The 20900-nt window shown below is 44.2% G+C and overlaps 1 long non-coding RNA gene across 1 annotated transcript; it reads left to right on the plus strand.

Moving 5' to 3' along the window:
* The first annotated feature begins 1180 nt into the window (after positions 1–1180).
* LOC148341653 (uncharacterized) lies at positions 1181–3034 on the plus strand. The gene is made up of 3 exons (XR_015839758.1): positions 1181–1256; positions 1751–1841; positions 2578–3034. It is a non-coding gene; the product is annotated as an uncharacterized LOC148341653 (long non-coding RNA).
* Positions 3035–20900: the final 17866 nt, after the last annotated feature.

Below are 20900 nucleotides of genomic sequence, written 5' to 3' on the forward strand. Positions count from 1 at the left end.
GTATTAAACCTTCAAGGGGCAGGGAATATGTAAATATTTTTAAATAGGTGGCTGGAGATTGGATAGTTTTAACACAGGGGCGGGGATAGCGGCCATTTTGGACAAAAGCGTAATTCTGTAGGCGGGGACAACGAGACAAAAGCGTAATTCTGTAGGCGGGGCTATGACGTCATCAAAATTTGAAAAAGCGTAATTCTATTATCTCTCCCATGCATCTACATAGTCAAAAGATGCTTGATCTTCAGGCACGTTGAACCATGTATGGGGGTAGGATATTTCACTCAGAGCTACTTCCCAATTACCTTCGAGATCGATATGATGAGCCAGATTCACTCTGTATTCAGCTATCGTATTGTCTACATACACATCAGAACTTGCATTGGAGGGTAAGGTGACGTAAAACCCCCCTTCAAGATTCGGATCCATGTTGGTAAATGTCGAGATTCGTTGTAAAGCTTCTTATTTATACGTCGACGACTTGTGTAGCGGGGACCCAACTGTCATATTTCACAGGCCAGCCCTTCCAACGTATGAGAAACTGTTTCTGTCCGCCGACTTTACGCCGTTTGATAATCTTCTCCACTTGAAAGATTTGATCCTTGGATATCGTGACTTTCTGGAGCTCGTGTGCATAAAAAGTTCCTTGCACTATTTCACCGTCGTAGTCTTTAAGCTTGTAAACAGGTGGAAAACGCGGTACACACTCCGCTATCGTAAATAACTCGTCTGTAAAACTCTGTTCATATTTCTTGTCAAACACACCTCGCACTTTTGATATTCTAACGAGATCTCCTTGTTTAAATATCATTTTTATTCTATCACTACCCCCAGAGGGTATGTTGCCGTACAAGTTTTGGAAGACAAGCCATGTGTTATCTGGTGTGACTTGGTTAGGTTTCATTTTTATACTTGTATGATAACTTTCATTGTAACTATCGATTAAATCTTGTAATACGTCGATATAACGACGTGTGTTGTTGGCGGTGAAATATCGCCACATTCGAGTTTTTAAAGTTCGATTAAACCTTTCGACCACCGAGGCTTTCAAATCACTGGCTGTTGCAAAATGATTAATATTGTGTTTTTTCATCAACCTCTGAAATTGCGTGTTGAAGAACTCCTTTCCCTTGTCTGTTTGTAACTTTTTAGGGATGCCGCTAAAGGATAAAACCGATTCAAAGGCTCGAACAACTTCTGGCCCCGTCTTGTTCATCAGCACACGGGCATACGCTCGTTTTGAGAACACATCGATGATTGTGAGTAGGTATTTAAAACCATCGTTGTACTCGGTCAGAGCTTGCATATCACATAGATCGGCTTGGAATTGATTCATAGGACTGGACACAAAAACTCTGTTCCTAGGGAAATGAATTCGTGCTGGTTTGTGCAAGGTGTATGCATCTTGCGAAGATAAAAAATCCTTGACTTTATGACGCGTCACTTTTTGACCCATTTTCTCCGACGCAGCTAAATGAAGGCGTTCTACACCTCCAAAGCTGGCTGGATGAGCGGGGTCGTAGTACAGTTTTTTCAACCACCGCTTAACGCTCATGACGGTTTATGATTTAGTGACAAACATCACATCGCTATTTATCTAAACACACAGACAGACACAAAAGCATCTTTTTAAAAACATCCATTTTTTATTGAAAGAAGGTTAAGTATGGTTACACGTGATAAGGATTCTCTAAGATGTAAAAAGTCTATAGGTCAGGGTTAAAACAGATGGATTAACTTTTGATTCTAACAGGTCTTCAAACAGCTTCAATTCGTGCGCGAGATCCACAGGTTGTTGATGACGGAGACGGTATCTTATCACATCGTTAAACAGCGTGAGTATGGTAAGTACATGTCCTACACTTATCGCATTTTCCCAATTTTCCAAAATATTTTGAAACGTGTCGATCAATCCCGAGCGACTCAAAAATATGACATGTTGCACAAACAATTCCCAAGGCTCCTGAAAAATTGTTAAAGACATGGCACGCACTTTTTGCATAAACAATAAAAAATTTTCAATGAAAGGGTCTTTATCATCGGGGTTATATGTAATTGCTCTATTTATTATATATGCCCACCCTTGGCTTCTATAGCCAAAAAACGATAATTTTCTGAAGACATTACCCATTTTTTATTCAAAGTTAATATTTTCTATAAGATATTCTTCGAAAGTATCAAGTTGATCACGATATATCATAAAACATATGGGCTCATCCGCTTTAAGGCGGTCCAGTAAGTCCTTTACGAGTGCTAAATCCACCATTAAGATCTCTGCAATTCGCTTGACTGTTTCTTTATCCGCTTTTACAGAACACAAATCCAACAAGTAGTGAATACATGGTAAAAACTTTTTACCGCAAAGGATGGGCATGATGCGGTCATAGTGCAGTCTTAGATAATAACAATTGCATAGGTATCTATAGCTATGCAAACAACCCCTTTTTTTGTGATACTTTATCAAAAAACGTCTGACCATGTAAATAATAGCCGCCTTAACAACTAATACGACATCCATATCAATCCATCCCTTAGGAGGATTATCCCATGACATATGTTTTGCCTCATCTTCGGAAATAGGTGCTGGTCCGTGGTCAGGGTCGTTGACGGTCTGAACCTTGATCTCCGTGGTTTGTGGAGAATCAGCCTGGTCGGACCAACTGGACAGTTGTACCTTCTCGTTTTGTGAAGATTCGGCCGACGAGGTGGGGGTCATCGGAGGTGTCGACGACGGTGTCGGCGAAACGGGACGACTCCACCCTGAATACGATGGCTCGCCGTTGTTGTACGAGGGTGCAACAGGTCTTGCTAAGATTCCTGGGCCCCCCATCCACAAGGAGTATGATGGCACAGTCTGGTCCTCGCCTGTTTTTGTAGAGGGTCCATCCTGGTCTACATTTGTAGAGGTCTCAACCTGTTCCATGTTTGTAGTTGTAAAGGTTTCCACAACATCCATATTCAGATCTTGATCGCATGTAGGTTCATCCACACCGCTATCTGTAATACAAAGATACCATGATTAAATATTAGAAAGCTATATAGTTAAAGATTAATTGCATCGTTTACCTGAAGAGATTTCTGCAATGTTGTTGTCAATATGATCAGGTGCGGCGATGGTTGTCACCCTTCGGGCCTTGCTGTTCACACCCAGATGATGTCTTGGTCTACACGTCTTCATTTCTTTCACGAGCTGGAAAAATTGTCTTGTCTGTGCAGAGCGTGACTTGGGCTTTACTTATACTGGTTTGAGACCGGGGGAGGGTTAAATGGCGTGGTTCGATTGGCCAAATGTAGCCAACAGATACATGTCCAGACAAGTAAACATGACTCGGCAGATTTTACAAAAAGGTAAGAAGGAGGAGGGTGGTCGCCCGGATGCCCACGGCTGCCCATCGATCGACAGGATGTCGCCACTCACTATCTTTTGAAACACCTTGAGGCTGCTGCAGGCTTGGAGGGTTGTCCGGCGTCTTGCCCGGACAAACCCCCAAGCCTGCACAATACCATGTTTAAACTTATGTCGCTGGGAATATGTCCAGACATGTTTGCAAAAAGGGCAAATATCAACCGAATAAACATATTATTCAAAGGTAATAACAACGCCTGCTCTTCTCAACTCGTATTATTTCACTCGTTTAATTTAATTTTATACATCTACATTATTTAATTAGATATAGCTCATTTCATTGGATGCTTTATATACTTCAGATATTTAAATATGGATGACCTATATCCACCGAATAAACATCTTATTCAAAGGTAAAAACAACGCCTGCTCTTCTCAACTCATATTATTTCACTCGTATTTAAATATCTGAAGTATATAAAGCATCCAATGAAATGAGCTATATCTAATTAAATAAAATTTCATTGGATGCTTTATATACTTCAGATATTTAAATATGAATAACATAAGTACAGTTTGGGTTGGGGACGCACGCACGCAGGGAACACATTGTTTTTAACATAAGAAGCATACAGTTTGGGAGGGGGGCCAAGCCCCCCTCCCAATCACACACACAACGTCATCACAACGAGACAAAAAGCGTAATTCTGTAGGCGGGGCCCTTGGCCCACACACACACACACACACACACACATACAACGTCATCACAATGACAAAAAGCGTAATTCTGTAGGCGGGGCCCACTTCGACAAAAGCGTAATTCTGTAGGCGTGGTATTAAACCTTCAAGGGGCAGGGAATATGTAAATATTTTTAAATAGGTGGCTGGAGATTGGATAGTTTTAACACAGGGGCGGGGATAGCGGCCATTTTGGACAAAAGCGTAATTCTGTAGGCGGGGACAACGAGACAAAAGCGTAATTCTGTAGGCGGGGCTATGACGTCATCAAAATTTGAAAAAGCGTAATTCTATTATCTCTATTATCAGATTCCCAAGCGTGAAGAAATCTTGAGTGACATGGCAGGTGCTAAGTACTTCAAATTAGATGTATCGCATGGATTTTGGTATTAATAACTGTGTTTGGTTTGCTTTTGTGAATAAAGATTTTACAAAAAACGTATGAGTAAATATTTGTCATCATCAATATTTGCACAACAGAGTACTGAGTTTCGAGATCCTCACAATAATAATTCTCAAAATTATATTTCTTAGCAATTTAGCTTAGTTAAGGGATATTTTATTGACAATCTAATATCAATCTACAAAGACAGAAAAAAATGGTGGTGGGGGGGGGGCCGAGTCTTTTTTCTTCTTGGTAGGGGCGGGCGTGAAATAATTGAGAAGCACTGCTAGTATATGCAGACATATTCATACAATCTTGCAGCCCGAGTGAACCACAGCATAGTTGCAAGTTCGGTAAGAGAAACGTAAAAGTCCCACTGCTCTTGCAGCAGCGGCTTCTCCGGGCATAGGGGGAAGTGACGTCGGAGCTGACTCGCTTATGTGGCGTTATTTTAATTATTTTGTTACATTTTTTTTATCAACCGAATTAAAATATTACATAGAATATATATTAAAAGAGAACAGCCAGGTGTAAAAAAACCCACTGAGGCAAAGAAATATATTTGGAAAATACGCTCTTAAAGCATGACGTCATAAGCAAGCGCGCAGCTTCCGAAGGACCTCGACCACATCCACCGACCCGTCCACACCGGAACAAAAACACCCACCGCTAAATTCTTCTGATTTAGTGTGGAACTGACTGTAATTTTCTCAAAGGATGTCCAGTGCTACTCTAAAGGACTACGACATAATTCATTAAGTCTTTATGTCCCGAAAACCTCATCTTCGCGCGTTGATGCTTTTCGGCGTAGTTAGCTTAGCTTGTTAGCTAGCTAGCCGCAAACAAAAAGAGGCACATGACTCATCGCCAAGCAGCGATCAAGTTCGGATTTTGGGGAATTATCATTTGAATATGTGTGAAAGAACGACACCCAAGTACAAAGAGAAACTTCGTGGAATAAAAGAAGAGAACGAGCAACATCTTCAACTGCTGGACGAAGTTTGCAACCAGCCTCGTGTTGTGCCACTCAAAGCAGGTTTGTACACGTCTTACTCTCATTTGCTTTGTAAAGAACGACTTTCTATCGTTAAAAATATGCATCACAACATTAAGTTGTTTGGGGAAATGCGTCCAAGGTTATTTCCGCTTTATTTTTAAATATTACCTTTTACTTGCAGGTCTGCTGAACATTTGTTTTTGCCAAATGAAATCAGTGCAGAAAATATATGCCAAAGAACAACCAATAGGGGGGGGTGAACTCCATGTATTTTTTTTTATAAAATTTGAACTGATTTAACATTTTACATTTTCTGGTATTTATATCTTGTTCAAGCAATTTCTCCCGGAAGGAATTCTGCCTGACTCTAAAAAATGTGCACACTGCGGCGAAAACATCAATGGCGGTTGATCAATTTTAGTGGATAAAACACAAAATATTAAGTTTTTTTAAAAAATCAAGCACGTAATGGTCTTGTTTATTTATTAACTTTGTACTGGCTTCGTCGGGTGAGAGTCAATGAACCTCCGGTGGATCTGCACAGTTTTGTGCACGTGTGCATAGTTTCATCTCATCCAAACATTTAAAATACATTTAATGCATCCATCCAAGGTTGCACGGATCTCATCAGTGAACAAGCACATGCTGCAAGGAATGCATCTGCATCTTTGGCTTACTATGGGCTTAAAAAGGGAGAACGTCACAACCCCCTTTTCTACCAACAAGGCCAGGAACATTTAGTTCCTGGTAATAAAGTTCCTGTGGCCCAGGTGGTTTGCATCTCGACTGCAACTCATAGTTCTTGATAATGTATGCAAAAGACAATGATGACGGAACAGTGGGAGGTCTTGTGTTACTTTGTTACTCATTACTGACACCCTATGGCTGTTATACATCATTGCGGTTACAAAATAATTCAGTGAACTCATAATATTTTGGTGTATCTTCGTCGAATTTGAATACATATTGGATAACTTTAAAATATACAGTCATTATTCAAATATGTCAACATGAAAGTCAGAGTGAAAGTGTTGTTGCTTAATGCTTATGTGTAAGAACTTTTACTCTTCAAACGTAATTTTGTTTTAAAATTTATTTCAAAACAGAAATTTTATACAAATAAAAAGGGTAATGTCGGAACTTACTAGCAGGCTAAATGTCATTTTGGGTAAAAAAAAAACCCAAACGTAAATCATGCAATAAATAGCCACTCTGATTCCAGGTCCCCTTTAATTCTTTTAGGGATCCAGATTATAATGGAAGCAAAAAGTACCCACGATGAAACTATCCATAAATGCAAAATGAAATACTTGTAAACATATTTCGCTTGAAGGATTCCTATTTTATCAATGACATTATGTTGCGATGGCCCCCAGTGGCCCCCATTACTAAGTTAGGGTCCCACAACAGGTGTTCCATCAGACGCACACAATAGCCTGTGTGTGCTAACTTCAGCTCGCTTCCAGAAACGTCTGTGACTATGTCAGGAATGAAATCGGGCATCAGCCGCAACGTGCTTCCTTTTTAAATGCTCGTTTATCACAGCTGTGCTGCTAAGAAAGGAAGGTTGACATCATCGGACGTAATTTTGTGAAATACCCCCATGGTCCGGTCCAAATTGGGGTCGCACGCATTGCTCCGTGTGCGGCAGGCACAAGTCAAGGTAGCATGGTAAAAACAATATCAGACAAAGTTGCCGCCTGAAGCTTTGACTTGACCAAACCAAATTTGTCTTTCTGTGTCCTACAGACGTCAGTGAAAACGATCTCCTTTCTGTGAAAGAGGAGCCAGACTGGACTCACATCAAAAAGGAGGAGGAGGAGGAGGAGATCAACAAGTCACCAGTGAACGTTGTCCCTATAAAGAGTGAAGATGAAAACAAGGATGAGAGTGAGGACAACAGAGGGGCGGAGCCTCCAAGCAGCAGCTCAAGACATCACGTGACAACAGAAGGTGATGAAGACCACTGGGGGCCATCACAAGCACAAAATGAGGACACATTATCAGACACTCATGATGATGATGATGATGAAGATGATGGGCAAGCCAAAGGTGAAAGGGCATGTCACACTGACTCATTAACTTCAAAGCTGTCGTTAAAACCGCACACAAGAACACACAGCGGAGATAAACCTTTTTCCTGCTCAGTTTGTGGAAAATGCTTCTCTCGAAAGTCTTCTTTAGTAAGGCACACAAGAACGCACAGTGGCGAAAAACCTTTTTCCTGCTCAATTTGTGACAAAAGCTTTTCTCTAAAGTCACATTTAACAAGCCACACAAGAACACACAGTGGTGAAAAACCTTTTTCCTGCTCAATTTGTGACAAAAGCTTTTCTCTAAAGTCACATTTAACAAGCCACACAAGAACACACAGTGGTGAAAAACCTTTTTCCTGCTCAGATTGTGGTAAAAGCTTCTCCGAGAATTCTAATTTCACAAGGCATGCAAGAACACACAGTGGAGTAAAACCTTTTTCTTGCTCAATTTGTGGCAAGAGTTTCTCTCAAAAGTCGCATTTAACAAGCCACACAAGAAAGCACAGTGGTGAAAAACCTTTTTCCTGCTCAATTTGTGGAAAATGCTTCTCTCGAAAGTCTTCTTTAGTAAGGCACACAAGAACGCACAGTGGAGAAAAACCTTTTTCCTGCTTGTTTTGTGGTAAAAGCTTTTCTCTAAAATCAAATTTAACAAGCCACACAAGAACACACAGTGGTGAAAAACCTTTTTCCTGCTCAATTTGTGGCAAAAGCTTTTCTCTAAAGTCACATTTAACAAGCCACACAAGAACACACAGTGGTGAAAAACCCTTTTCCTGCTCAGATTGTGGTAAAAGCTTCTCAGAGAATTCTAATTTCACAAGGCACGCAAGAACACACAGTGGAGAAAAACCTTTTTCTTGCTCAATTTGTGGCAAGAGTTTCTCTCAAAAGTCGCATTTAACAAGCCACACAAGAAAGCACAGTGGTGAAAAACCTTTTTCCTGCTCAGTTTGTGGCAAAAGCTTTAATGTAAAGTCATTTTTAACAAATCACACAAGAACACACAGTGGTGAAAAAACCTTTAGCTGCTCAGATTGTGGTAAAAGCTTCTCCGATAATTCTAATTTCACAAGGCACGCAATAACACACAGTGGAGAAAAACCTTTTTCTTGCTCAATTTGTGGCAAGAGCTTCTCTCGAAAGTCTCATTTAGTAAGGCACACAAGAAAGCACAGTGGTAAAAAACCTTTTTCCTGCTCAGTTTGTGCCAAGAGTTTCTCTCAAAAGTTGCATTTAACAAACCACACAAGAACGCACAGTGGAGAAAAACCTTTTTCCTGCTCAGTTTGTGGCAAAAGCTTCTCTCAAAAGTTGCATTTACGAATCCACACAAGAACGCACAGTGGAGACAAGCCATTCAGTTGCAGTGTTTGTGCTAAAACATTCTTCACTAAACAGCATGCTGAGAGACACAATTGTGCTGGTGAGAATTGCAGCGATACTTGAAGATTAAAAAAAAGAAGAAAAAAAATGAAAGAACCGACTCTTTGTGGTAAGATGTAAATGTGATTTTCAATAAAATATGAAATTGAATTTTGCAAAGCTCTTTTATTGACACAAAGCCAATGTGATCAGTGCCAGAAGAACCATTGTGTCTGAGTGATGATGAGTTTTTTTTTGTGTGTTTACATCAAACATGTAAATAAAATTAATTGCCTTTGCCTGGAATAACATTTTTTAACATTATGCTTTTCAGTTGTCTTTTTAATCGTATTTAATGGAAAAGGTGTGAGAAGAAACGGTGCTTATGAAATCGGTGCCTTCCACAATCATCAATAAAATGACTTGTTCCACTTGCTCAACTGGCCTTCGTTACGCTGTGAAAAGGTGAAAAACTGAACTAGAAGTTGAACTATAAAAAGAACAAGAAAGAGAAACGCAAGCAGTCTCAATTTCTCTCAAAGGTTTTGGTATGTAAGGAGTTGGCAACTTGATGGCGACTGGAGTCAGCGCTGGTTTTTCTCGCTGTGTTTGGCTGGCTCGTATATGTATGGTCCATTGAACAAAACTCGAACTCTTCAAATATCCCCTCAGATACATTTAATATTTCGCTTTCTGAATACATTTCTGACGAGCTAAAACCACTTTCTAGGTTGAGCTCTATCAAGCGTTTGGGGTGTGTTTCTAAGCAGAATCTCACTTCGGAAAAACTTAAATCATTTGTCAAATATACCAAACATTTTTTTTCATGCTTTATCATATTTTTTATACATTGGATTATTTATATAGTGAAATGGGAAAATATTAAAATGTAAAATTGGAAATCACATACAGACTTAATTCAATTAATAACAAATATAGAAACATTTTATAAATATTGAACTATTTGAGAAGAGTCCTGATCTTGAAATAAATATTGAATTATAAAAAATACTTAAAAAATTAATTCAATAACCCGACCCCGGATGAGCGGCAGAAAATGGCTGGATGGATGGAATAATTTAAATTGCACACATATTCAAATGAACAAATATGTTAAGCAATATTCAAGTGTGAAATAAAAAGGTTTAAATTAATATTGATATAATTTAACATTAAAATAATTGAATAAATATTGTATTATTACATAAGAAAGCTTAAATATACATTGAAATAAATGAAAAAAAAAGTTGTGTGTTTTTAAATGGCCTAATTTAGATATGGGAAGTAATTCTCTTTATGAAACTATGAAGGGACTGGAGCTCACAGAAGTTACCAGTCTTGGTTCTGAAGTTCCGATGTAACCAGATACTGCCCTGAGAGAAAATAGGCCTGAGCATTGTTTATGGTGGGGGCAATTCTCTCGCCAGGTCAGTGACCTTCCAGGGTATGGAAGTAATTTAAGGTGCCTTCAGTGAAGTCCTACTTCGTCCTACTTGAATGAATCCCCATCAAAATACCATCATTTCTGACACCACGGCTGGACAAATAATATCCAGAAACACACTTACGCACCACTGAGTGAGTGTTGGACGATATAGCTTCTCTTGAAAGGTCCGACTTGAAAATGTCCTTGCAAGTTTATCTGCAATTAAATTCACACTTTTCCCTCCTTCGGCCATTGTGGTTTAAAAAAAGCAAGAATATATTTCAGATTTTCGAACGGTCGCCAATTAGGACTTTCCATGTGTTGATTCGGCATAGTGCTGCCCCCTCACAAGTGAGTATCCAATCACAAAACGCGTTCATCACCCTCAGCATAAGGTCAGCGAGAAGGCTCACTGTAACCAACTCGTGATCTGATTGGCTATCGCAACCATCGAACAAATATGAAAGCTAATTGACTTTGACAGAAAAGATGTGAAATGTATGTGAAACCTGCCCGGCAACACGAGCGAGCGGAATTCTGATGAGATTCAAAACTCTCACCTAAAAATACAACGCTCAGCTAGAATATGACATCAATGTGAAGATTCTGATCATTTTTTTTGATTGATTATGTTTGGCCAACAGAGAAGGCATTGAAGGCCCACCACTGAGTTACTTAATAGCCTAAATTAAACTTTACTTTCATCAATAGAGTTAAAGTTATCTTTATTGTAGGATTTATGTAATTAATAGCCTTTGATGGATTTAGTGTACTTAATGTAAACTGGTAACGCTGAAAAAACAAAACAGACAGCAATTCAAGTTTAAACCCACATACGTGAAATGCGCTTTAGAAATAAAGTATATTTTTGCACACATTACACCGACATTGAGTTCCTCCAGATCGACGCTGACCTCAATGATGAAGAGAGCCAATCAAAAATCGCAACCCAAAACACAAGCAAACAGGAAAAAGTGACAAACGAGAAAGCTGGCGAAGTAAAGAGTGTGAAACAGGTGAGAAACCCAACAACATTTTACGTTTGTATTTCCATACGTTGTAATTTATGGATGGTAATAATTCTTCATTTCTACTTCTAACATAGTGCAACTGTTGTTTTTTGGGGGAACTTCTGGCATCAGCTAATTTGACACCAATACAATCTTTTTCCAACCACCAGAGTGTCTCAGAAGTTTTTTTATATCACCACTCCAGCCTTGCTTGTCGACCTGTCCGGAGGGAAGCTGGGCCAGACCCGCACATCTACAACAATAATATACCACAAACTTTAAAAGTCGTTGTTTATTAAACAGTAAATGGCGATAAAACCCGTCTTCACTCATTCAAAACTGTGGAAAACATTGTCACCTATAGGCTAGAAAACGCAATTGCAGTCTTTCAATTTGTCCCTCTCCGACCACTTCCGGGAATCTCAAATAAATAGAAAAGCCGTTTTTCCATTTTTGCTCGTGTTATATTCTATTTTCGTCGTCGAAACAAAATTTTAAATTCAAGCTGTTTTGAGATGTTTCCTTCCTTGTTTCAGAAAACAAACAAGCTGTATTTCAATTTGGGAATTTATTTTTTAAAATGAAAATCAAATAACCAGTCGTTTTTCCTTTGTTAATATCTGCTTCCAAATGTAATATAACTACTTTTCACCAAACACGTCCTTCACTAACTCATACATCATTTTTATGCCATTATGGGCGTGGTCTGGAATAGTTACTTCAACAGGCACTCGGTGTTACTCCTTTCGAGTTCAATCAAGGCGCAACTTCGTTCTTCGGTTTTAACAGATGTGATGTATTGATTGTAGTCGTTTCTCATTGAGAATGCAGTTGTGCCCCCTGGGTAACTTGTTGATGACGTAAGTTGTTGTTGAGCGCTGAACGAAAAATACTGTAACGTTGTATAATAAGTCAGGCCAATTTGTCCATCCATCCATTATTAAGCCAAAAACGGCTGCTGTTGGCCGCAACCACGCCGATCAGACCACAACCAAACACAACGACAACAACAGCGGGACAAAGACCAGGAACCTTCTCCAGGTGTCCCGCGAAGGGCTTCTTCATGGAGGAGCCCTGCGAATCCTGGCTACTACACTCAGACTCGCGTCGTGGGAGGCGCCCTTTTCCCTTATCGGAGCTGCATTGCCCGTCCTGCATCTGCGATCTCTTCTTCTTAGGGCGAGCGACATCGACTGTGCCGCCTGTCGACGGGGGTTCCACAGGAGCTGCTCCGGCCTGTCCCGATATTCAATGGACATACAAGGCTTCGTCTGCATAATCTGTTTGGGCTCTCTCCGCCTACACGGGTGGCACAGGCCAGTCGTAGCACCCCCACTTCATCTATAACTATCACCCCGTCATCTCTTGCCCCCAACTCTACGTCACCCATTCCCCCCGCTACTCCCACACGCGAGTCTTGCGCTTCTGAGGATTATCCTCAGGCGCCTCGAGTGATTTAACAACAACAACAACAACATAACGTTCACTCCCCTGCTGCCTTCACAGCCTCCACAGAAACGAGGAAAACACAGAACCCTTGAACTATTTACAAAGTCGTTACACTGCCCTCCCCTTTATCAAGAACCTCGTCCCGAGGGCGTCATTCAACAAAGTTACCGAGATGACCCGGTGGTCTCCTCTGTCGCTGAGGCCGCCCCGAGGCATGTCCGCTCGGAACAGTCAGTGTAGCATCAGGCGATGAGTCCTCAACTGTAGCCGCCTATGGGGGTGAGAGTGGAGGTACAATCCGCCGTCTTGGAGGGTTGGGATTCGAAACCCACTGTGAGTGTGTCCGCGACCCAGACTGCTGCTGTGGAACGGCACCACCTCTATATGGGGCCAGTCTGTCTCTGTGGAGGGCTACCCGTCTGCCACCAGGTGGCAGCTGCACCCTATACACCACCTCTCCTATCCTCTCCAGCACGCCACACGGCCCCGCCCACTGCCTGTCCAATTTAGGACACCTGCCCTTTTTCCTTTTTGGGCTGGACACCCAAACCAGGTCTCTGGCCTTAAAGTCCGTCCCTCTGGCCTTCATGTCATAATTCCTTTTCTGCCTTACACCTGCCTTCTGTAAATGGTTGCGAGCAAAGACATGACTCCAACCTAATCTCGTTGCACACTTGAGTACAATGACAATAAAGGGATTTCTATTTCTATTCTATTTCTTGAAGTCTCCTGGCATACTCTGGTCCTGGTGGCACGGCTGGTGTATCAGGGGGTCTGCCAAAAGCCATTTCCACCGGTGTCCGTAGCTCACGCCCCAGCATGAGCAGGGCAGGTGTACATGAAGTGGAATCCTGTACAGCGGACCTGTAGGCCCACAAAACCAGAGGGAGATGCCTGTCCCAATCTCGTTGGTGCTCCGCTGTGAGAATTGCGAGTTGTTTTGCCAAGGTCCTGTTAAAGCGCTCAATAAGCCCATCACTTTGAGCATGCAGAGGTGTTGTGCGCGTTTTCCTCGTGCCCAGTCGCTCACACATTGCAGTGAACACAGCCGACTCAAAGTTTCTCCCTTGGTCGCTGTGAATGACCTCAGCTGCCCCAAACCTTGTAGACATGCCTTCAACCAGCGCGTCTGCAACAGTCTCTGCTTCTTGGTCGGGGATAGCATATGCTTCTGGCCATTTCGTAAAATAGTCCATAGCAGCTTAGACATAACGGTTGCCTTTGTCAGTGCGTGGAAAGGGGCCCATTATGTCCACCGCAATCCTCTCCATAAGAGTGCCCACTGCTAGCTGTTGGAGGTGGGCACGAGACCGGCCTGGTAGGCCCTTGTGCGCTGTGCAGAGGTCACAACGGCGACAAAAGTCCTCAACATCTCGCCTTAGTTGGCCCCAATAGAAACTTTGCCGGAGTCTGCGAAGTGTTTTCGACACACCAAAGTGTCCTGCTCCTGCAGGCCCAAGAGAAGCTTTCAACACAGCTTCTCTCAGAGCCCTGGGGACGACCACCTGCCATCTATCCTCACCAGTAGCAGGCTCCTTCCAAGCTCTCTGGAGCACCCCATCCTTGACCTAAAGAGTCCCAATCTTTGAATACAGTCCTTTAGTGGCAGGCGAGTATCTAGCGACCTCCTCCCACTTTGGGTTTTGACCCTGCAATACAGGTTGGAGGTCAACATCCTGTTGCTGCTGCTTCCTCCATTCAGGTGCCTCCACAACCTGCACCTCCCTACATACGGGGTCGACATGATCATGCGAGGGGCTTTGCTCATCACCACAAAGTTCCTTCTCTCGGGTCTCTCTCTTCTCGCAGAAGCGGCAGCCAGCAAGAGCACAAGGGCGTCGAGACATAGCGTCAGCGTTGGCATGGTGATTTCCAGCCCTGTGCTCAACTTGGAAGACATATGGTGCCAGTTCTTCAAGCCAGCGTGTAATCTGTCCTTTAGGCTCCTTAAAAGACAATAGCCACTGGAGTGCCGCATGGTCAGTGCGTACAGTGAAGGGTAAACAGGACAGATAATATCGAAAATGGCTAATGGCTCTCACAATTGCCAGCATTTCCCTTCGTGTGACACAATACCGCCGTTCAGCCTTATTCAAGGTTTTGCTGAAGTATGCCACTACTCTCTCCCATCTGCCCCCACTTTACTCAAAACCGCCCCAATTCTGACATTGCTGGTATCAGTGTCCAGGACAAACGGCAGGTTGGCATCTGGGGGAACTAGAATGGGTGCCTCCGTCAGCACCTTCTTTAGCGAGCTGAAGGCCCGTCTGCACTCAGGAGTCCAGTCGAAATCAGTGTCCTTCCGCTGCAGGTGGAAAACCGGTGCAGCTAGACATGAGAATCCCCGCACGAATCGCCTGTAATAGGATGCCAGCCCAAGGAAGCTCTTCAGTTCACGTGGGTTGCTGGGAGTAGGCCAGTCCCTCACGGCTCGCACTTTCTCCTCCAAAGTGCTAATGCCTTCCCCTCCAACTTTGTGTCCCAGGAACTCAAGCTCTCTTCTCATGAAGCAGCACTTGTCAGGGTGAAGCTTCAGACCCGCAGTGGAAATTCTTTGTAAGACCTGTCGCAGGGCCTCCAAGGCTGCATGGAAAGAGTTCCCATGGAACAGGATGTCATCCAAATAGACCAAACATTTCTGTCGGGGGATGCCAGCCAGCACCTTGTCCATAAGCCGCTCAAAGGTAGCAGGTGCATTACACAGGCCGAAACAGAGAACTCGAAACTGCCACAACCCCCTGCCAGTACAGAAAGCAGTCTTTGGCCTGCCTTCCGGGCTGAGGGGCACCTGCCAATATCCACTGCGCAGGTCTAATGAGGAGAACCAGGACGATCCATACACCAGATCCAGAGTCTCATCAATGCGGGGCAGTAGATAGGAGTCTTTCTTGGTCACGCGGTTTAAGGGTCTATAGTCCACACAGAACCTTTTCTTCACCGTCTTTTTTTTTACCATGACAACCCCTGAGGCCCAAGGGCTGTCAGATGGCTCAATGATGCTAGCTTTCAGCATCTCATCAATTACACTGTCTACTTCTGCCTGATGTGCAAGGGGAATGCGGCGGGGGCGTGCTTTGATAGGTCGTGCATCCCCCGTGTCAATTTCGTGCTGCACCAAGTCTGTTCGGCCCACCTCCTCTTCTGTCAGCGCAAAAATGTCCTTAAAGTCCCACAACAGTTGCCCCAGCTCCTCCTGTTGCTTGGGTTCTAAACCATCACTGTTGCGCTTCCACACTTCGCGCACCCTGTCATGGACCACGGGGCCGGGGAGGAGGAATGCTCATCAATGTGGGCATCTGATGTGGGTGGAGAAGTCATAGGAGCCAGCGGTTCATGGGTGGGATCAGACTCCTGCTGTGCAATGGCTGCGCTCAACGTCGGAAGGAATGACTTTTCAGGCTGTGTAGGGCGCACCATTTCAAATGTGGGGCCTCTTGGAAAAGCCAACGTGTTCCTCCCCAGGTCAAGCACGCACTGGGCTGTTCGTAGAAAGTCCAGTCCTATGATGCAGGGGTCGCGTACCGCGGCAACCCACACCCGAAAGTTCATGCATAGTCCCCCCACTTGGATAGTCACCACCCCCCTTCCAAGCATAGAGGTGAGCTCGCCAGTCACTGTTCGAAGCTTGACTTCCAATCGTGCCACGGCTGGGAATACATCAGGCCTCAACAGTGTTGCAGCGTAGTCGGTGTCGACAAGGGCTACACAAGGAGACCCCCCAAGCGAAATGGGGACGTGACAGAAATCCCCCGCATGGGTCCAGCCAACCACCCTCACAGACTCTGCAGTATCACCTGCTTCTGGGGAAAATGGAGCTCCTCTCCCCCATCTTTGTGGTTGGGTTCCGTCTCCAGGAAACAACGCATGTTGGGACACAGGTGCAGGGGTCTGCGGCGTCCACTCTACACAGACCCCGGCCCGTTTCCCTGACCATCTGCCTTCTTGGGGCACCGCACGCTAATGTGCCCAGGCTGGCCACACACCCAACAAACTGGAGGGCCCCGTCGGGAATGAGCACCACTGCGTGGCGACTGCAGTGTGCTAGTGCGAATAAGCTCAGTCAGCTCATCCACCCGTAATGGTTGCTCCTGGATTTGGTTCACCGGTGTGGCAGAGTGCACAACATGGCCGTCAACATGGTCAATCCGTGTGGTGTCCCCTATGACCTCTCTCTCCACGGCCAGCTCCAGTGCCTCCTGAAGAGTACGGGGATGCGCCAATTGAGTCTGTATGCGCAGTTCTCTTGGGGTAATGGCCCGGATAAACTGGTCCCTGGCCAGCTTACTCTGCACATCAGTCGGCATATGGGCATATGCACGCCTTGACAGAGTTTCAATGTCATTCACTAACACACGCAGTGGTTCACCAGCCTGTCTTTGCCTGTTAGAGAGCTCCGAGCGTAGAACATTAGGTTGACTGCATTGTCCAAAACGCCGTCTGAGGGAACCAACCAAAGCGCCATAGTCATCTCTTTCGGCTGGGCTGAGCAATAACAAGCAGGACAAAGCTTCCTCCGTAAGACACATGGCCAGCTGCAGTGCTTTATCCTTCTCAGTCCAGCCAGCAGCCCGTGCCAAAAGTTCAAATTGGGCATGGAAAGCCTCCCAGTCTGCCCTACCGGAGTATTTTGGAGTCTTGACAGGCTGATGACGACAATGGCGACCGTCAACGTCGTTCGCGCTTGCTCCTCCCCCAGCATTCAATGTGCCGAAACCAGCATCGAACGCCAGCTTCCTTGCGGCCCGCCTCTGGTGGTCAACATGCTCCGATACACTTTCGGGCTTCATATCACGGCCGCATGCGCCATCGGAAGAATCGTCCACCACCTCCTCCTTGACTCGCGGGCGGCAGCCGTAACTTCCTTTACTCGTTGCCATACTTTCGTTATCACTTCTGACACCAGTGTAACGTTGTATAATAAGTCAGGCCAATTTGTCCATCAGCGAACACTTTTATTATTAAGCCAAAAACGGCTGCTGTTGGCCGCAACGATGCAGAGCAGACCACAACCAAACACAACGACAACAACATAACGTTCACTCCCCTGCTGCCTTCACAGCCGCCACAGAAAAGAGGAAAACACAGAACCCTTGAACTATTTACAAAGTCGCTACAATACAGACGCAGTTGAAATGGCTTCCTGCCTCCCGAGTCTTCATTCTGGATATTAACCCTCCTAGTTATAACAAACTGGCGACGAGGTATGGCCCTGCGCTGATTGTTTTTGGCCGTGAGCCGACGTCAAATTTTTTTTTTTTTCTCGCCGGGTGTGCGGCGTGTTGTCGCGGCTGACCGAACAGCTAACTGCCGCCTCCGTGTTTCGGGAGACGCCGCTGCCTCGAAGGGGGAGGGATCCCCGTGGTGGACGTCAAGTGTGTTCGTTGCTGAAGGGGTAGGAGAAATCTCCGAAGTAAAAAAAAGAAAGAAAAAGACATTTTCCGGAACTAATTGTTGAAGGAATATAAACGAGGATGGCTCTGGTCGGACATATGGGGCCATTTGACGAAAATGAGGAACAATGGAGTTCATACACCGATAGGTTTGAATACTTTATTCTGGCTAACAAGATAGAAGAGAATCTTGTCGTTCAAACGTTCCTAAGTATTCTGGGAGGAAATACATTCAACCTACTGCATAGACTTGTTTAACCTGACAAGCGAGGGAACAAGACTTATGTCGAGATTGTGACTATACTGAAAAATCATTATGCACCAAAACCGTTGGTCATAGCAGAGAGGTTTAGATTCCATAAGAGAAATCAGGAAGAGGGGGAATCTGTTTCAAAATGTGTAGCTGTATTGAAACAGTTATCTGAACATTGCGAATTTGGACTTTCACTAAACGACAATATACATGACTGGCTGGTGTGTGGTCTGCGCTGTGAGTCAATTAAAAAACGACTATTGACAGAAGCTAACCTGCTACTGGAGAAGGCGGTTAAAATTAGCACATCAATGGAGATGGCTACCAAAGAAGCACAGTTGTTAAGCACTTCCACCCAAATACACAAGGGAGCAACGGAATTTACAAAGAAAACAGCATCAAGCCAACCCTGTTATCGTTGCGGAAAATCAGGGCATCAGTCAACAGAGTGCCGGTGTAAGGACTTGGACTGTAGAAACTGTGGTAAAAAGGGCCACATTGAACGTGTCTGTAGAAGTAAGAAGGTTCAGTCACACAAACAACATAATGAGAGACAAAAAGGTGGTGTAACCCGGAAGAAATATGTAAATGGTAGATGGTACATGAAGAGGATGAACACAGTGATTGTGAGTCAGAGGGAGATACAGTACATGTCTTATCTGTTATGGACGACCCTGATGACGGAAACTGGGTCACACCGTTACTTGAGAATGTGCCAGTCCGAATGCAGCTGGACACTGGTACACGTGTGTCCATGATATCGGAAGTTGTTTGTAAAGACAAATTCCAACACCTTGTCCTCCAAAAGACTAGACTGAAGTAAAGAACATACACCGGTGCGCCTGTCCCAGTGCTAGGAGTTGTGTATGTGATGGTGGAACATAACGAACAGAAAAAGACTCTTCCCTTGTACGTTGTAAAAGGAAATTATCCAGCTTTGCTGGGCCGCTGGTGGCTCAAGAAGATCAAATTGAATTGGCAACAAGTGTTCATAATCAGGGAAGGAGAAACAACCTGCCTCCAGAAGATCTTGAAAAAGCATTCCAAGGTTTTTGATAGTGAACTTGGTAGCATGAAAGACATTACTGTTACGCTGAAGGTTAAACCTGGGAGTTCCCCAAGGTGTCTAAAAGCTAGACCCGTCCCACACGCCATCAAACCGAAAGTCGAAGCAGAATTCGACAGATTGGTAAAGAGTGGGGTTCTAGCCCCTGTAAGCACAAGTGACTGGGCTACTCCTGTTGTTCCTGTCATAAAAAAAGGATGGCAGTCCCAGAATTTGTGGTGATTTCAAAGTCACTTTGAATCCAGTTTTGTCAACTGAAAAGTATCCATTACTCCTCATTGATGATCTTTTCTCATGCCTGGCTGGAGGGAAGAAATTCAGCAAAATTGACTTATCGCAAGCATACCTCCAAATGAATGTGGAACGTGAGTCACAGGAGCTGTTGACAATTGTGACTCACAAAGGACTTTACCGGTATCAGAGACTCCCTTTCGGAATCACCTCTGCTCCAGCACTGTTCCAAAGGGCAATGGACCAGATACTGAGTGGTCTTTCTGGGGTTCAGTGCTACCTGGATGACCTGCTTATCACCGGACCTGATGAACAGTCCCCTTTACAAAATTTGGACGCGACCCTACAGCGACTGGAAGAATATGGATTGAAGGTCAGACGAGACAAATGTGATTTTTTCAGACCAAATGTTGAATATTTAGGACATGTGATTGACAGCACAGGACTGCACAAAGCACCATCAAAGGTAAAGGCTATCGTAGAGGCTCCAGCTCCCAAGAATGTAACCCAGTTGAGATCTTTTCTGGGGTTGTTAACATATTATGCCAAGTTTGTGCCCATCATGCCGTCTGGAGAAGAGAGATCCATTGCCTTGGCGTCAAGGATGCTTAACAAGGCGGAAAGCAATTTTGCACAGATTGAGCGTGAGGCACTTTCTATAGTCTTTGGAGTAAAAAAACGCAGAACGCCGAAGTGTTTTACTTCGAGGAAATGTCTGTTGCTCCAGTTACCTCAACGCAGGTGAAGAAAAAGACTCGCACTGACCCAGTCTTGTCCGAGATCGTAGATATCATCACTCAGGGAAGGGGAGGAGAGATGACACTAACCTTCAAGCCTTACTTAGTGAGACGAGATGAGCTTTCAGTCCAGAATGGATGCTTATTGTGGAGCTATCGTGTAATAATTCCACCACCCCTCAGAGAGAAACTACTCGCGGAGTTGCATGTTGGACACTGCGGTGTGGTTAGGATGAAAGAAATTGCACGCAGTTATTTTTGGTGGCCAGGCTTGGATGCAGCCATTGAGGAGAAAGCAAGATCCTGCAGTGACTGACAGAAATTGAGAAACCTCCCACAGCTTGCACCTTTACACCCATGGGACTGGCCTGAGGAACCGTGGCAAAGAGTCCATATTGATTTTGCTGGACCACTCGAGGGCCACATGTTCCTAGTGGTAGTCGATGCTCATAGCAAATGGCCTGAAGTAGCTGT

This window comes from Idiotropiscis lumnitzeri, chromosome 2 (assembly GCF_059441095.1).
Source record: "Idiotropiscis lumnitzeri isolate Australia: NSW breed Sydney's pygmy pipehorse chromosome 2, RoL_Ilum_1.0, whole genome shotgun sequence".
Classification (NCBI taxonomy): Eukaryota; Metazoa; Chordata; class Actinopteri; order Syngnathiformes; family Syngnathidae; genus Idiotropiscis; species Idiotropiscis lumnitzeri.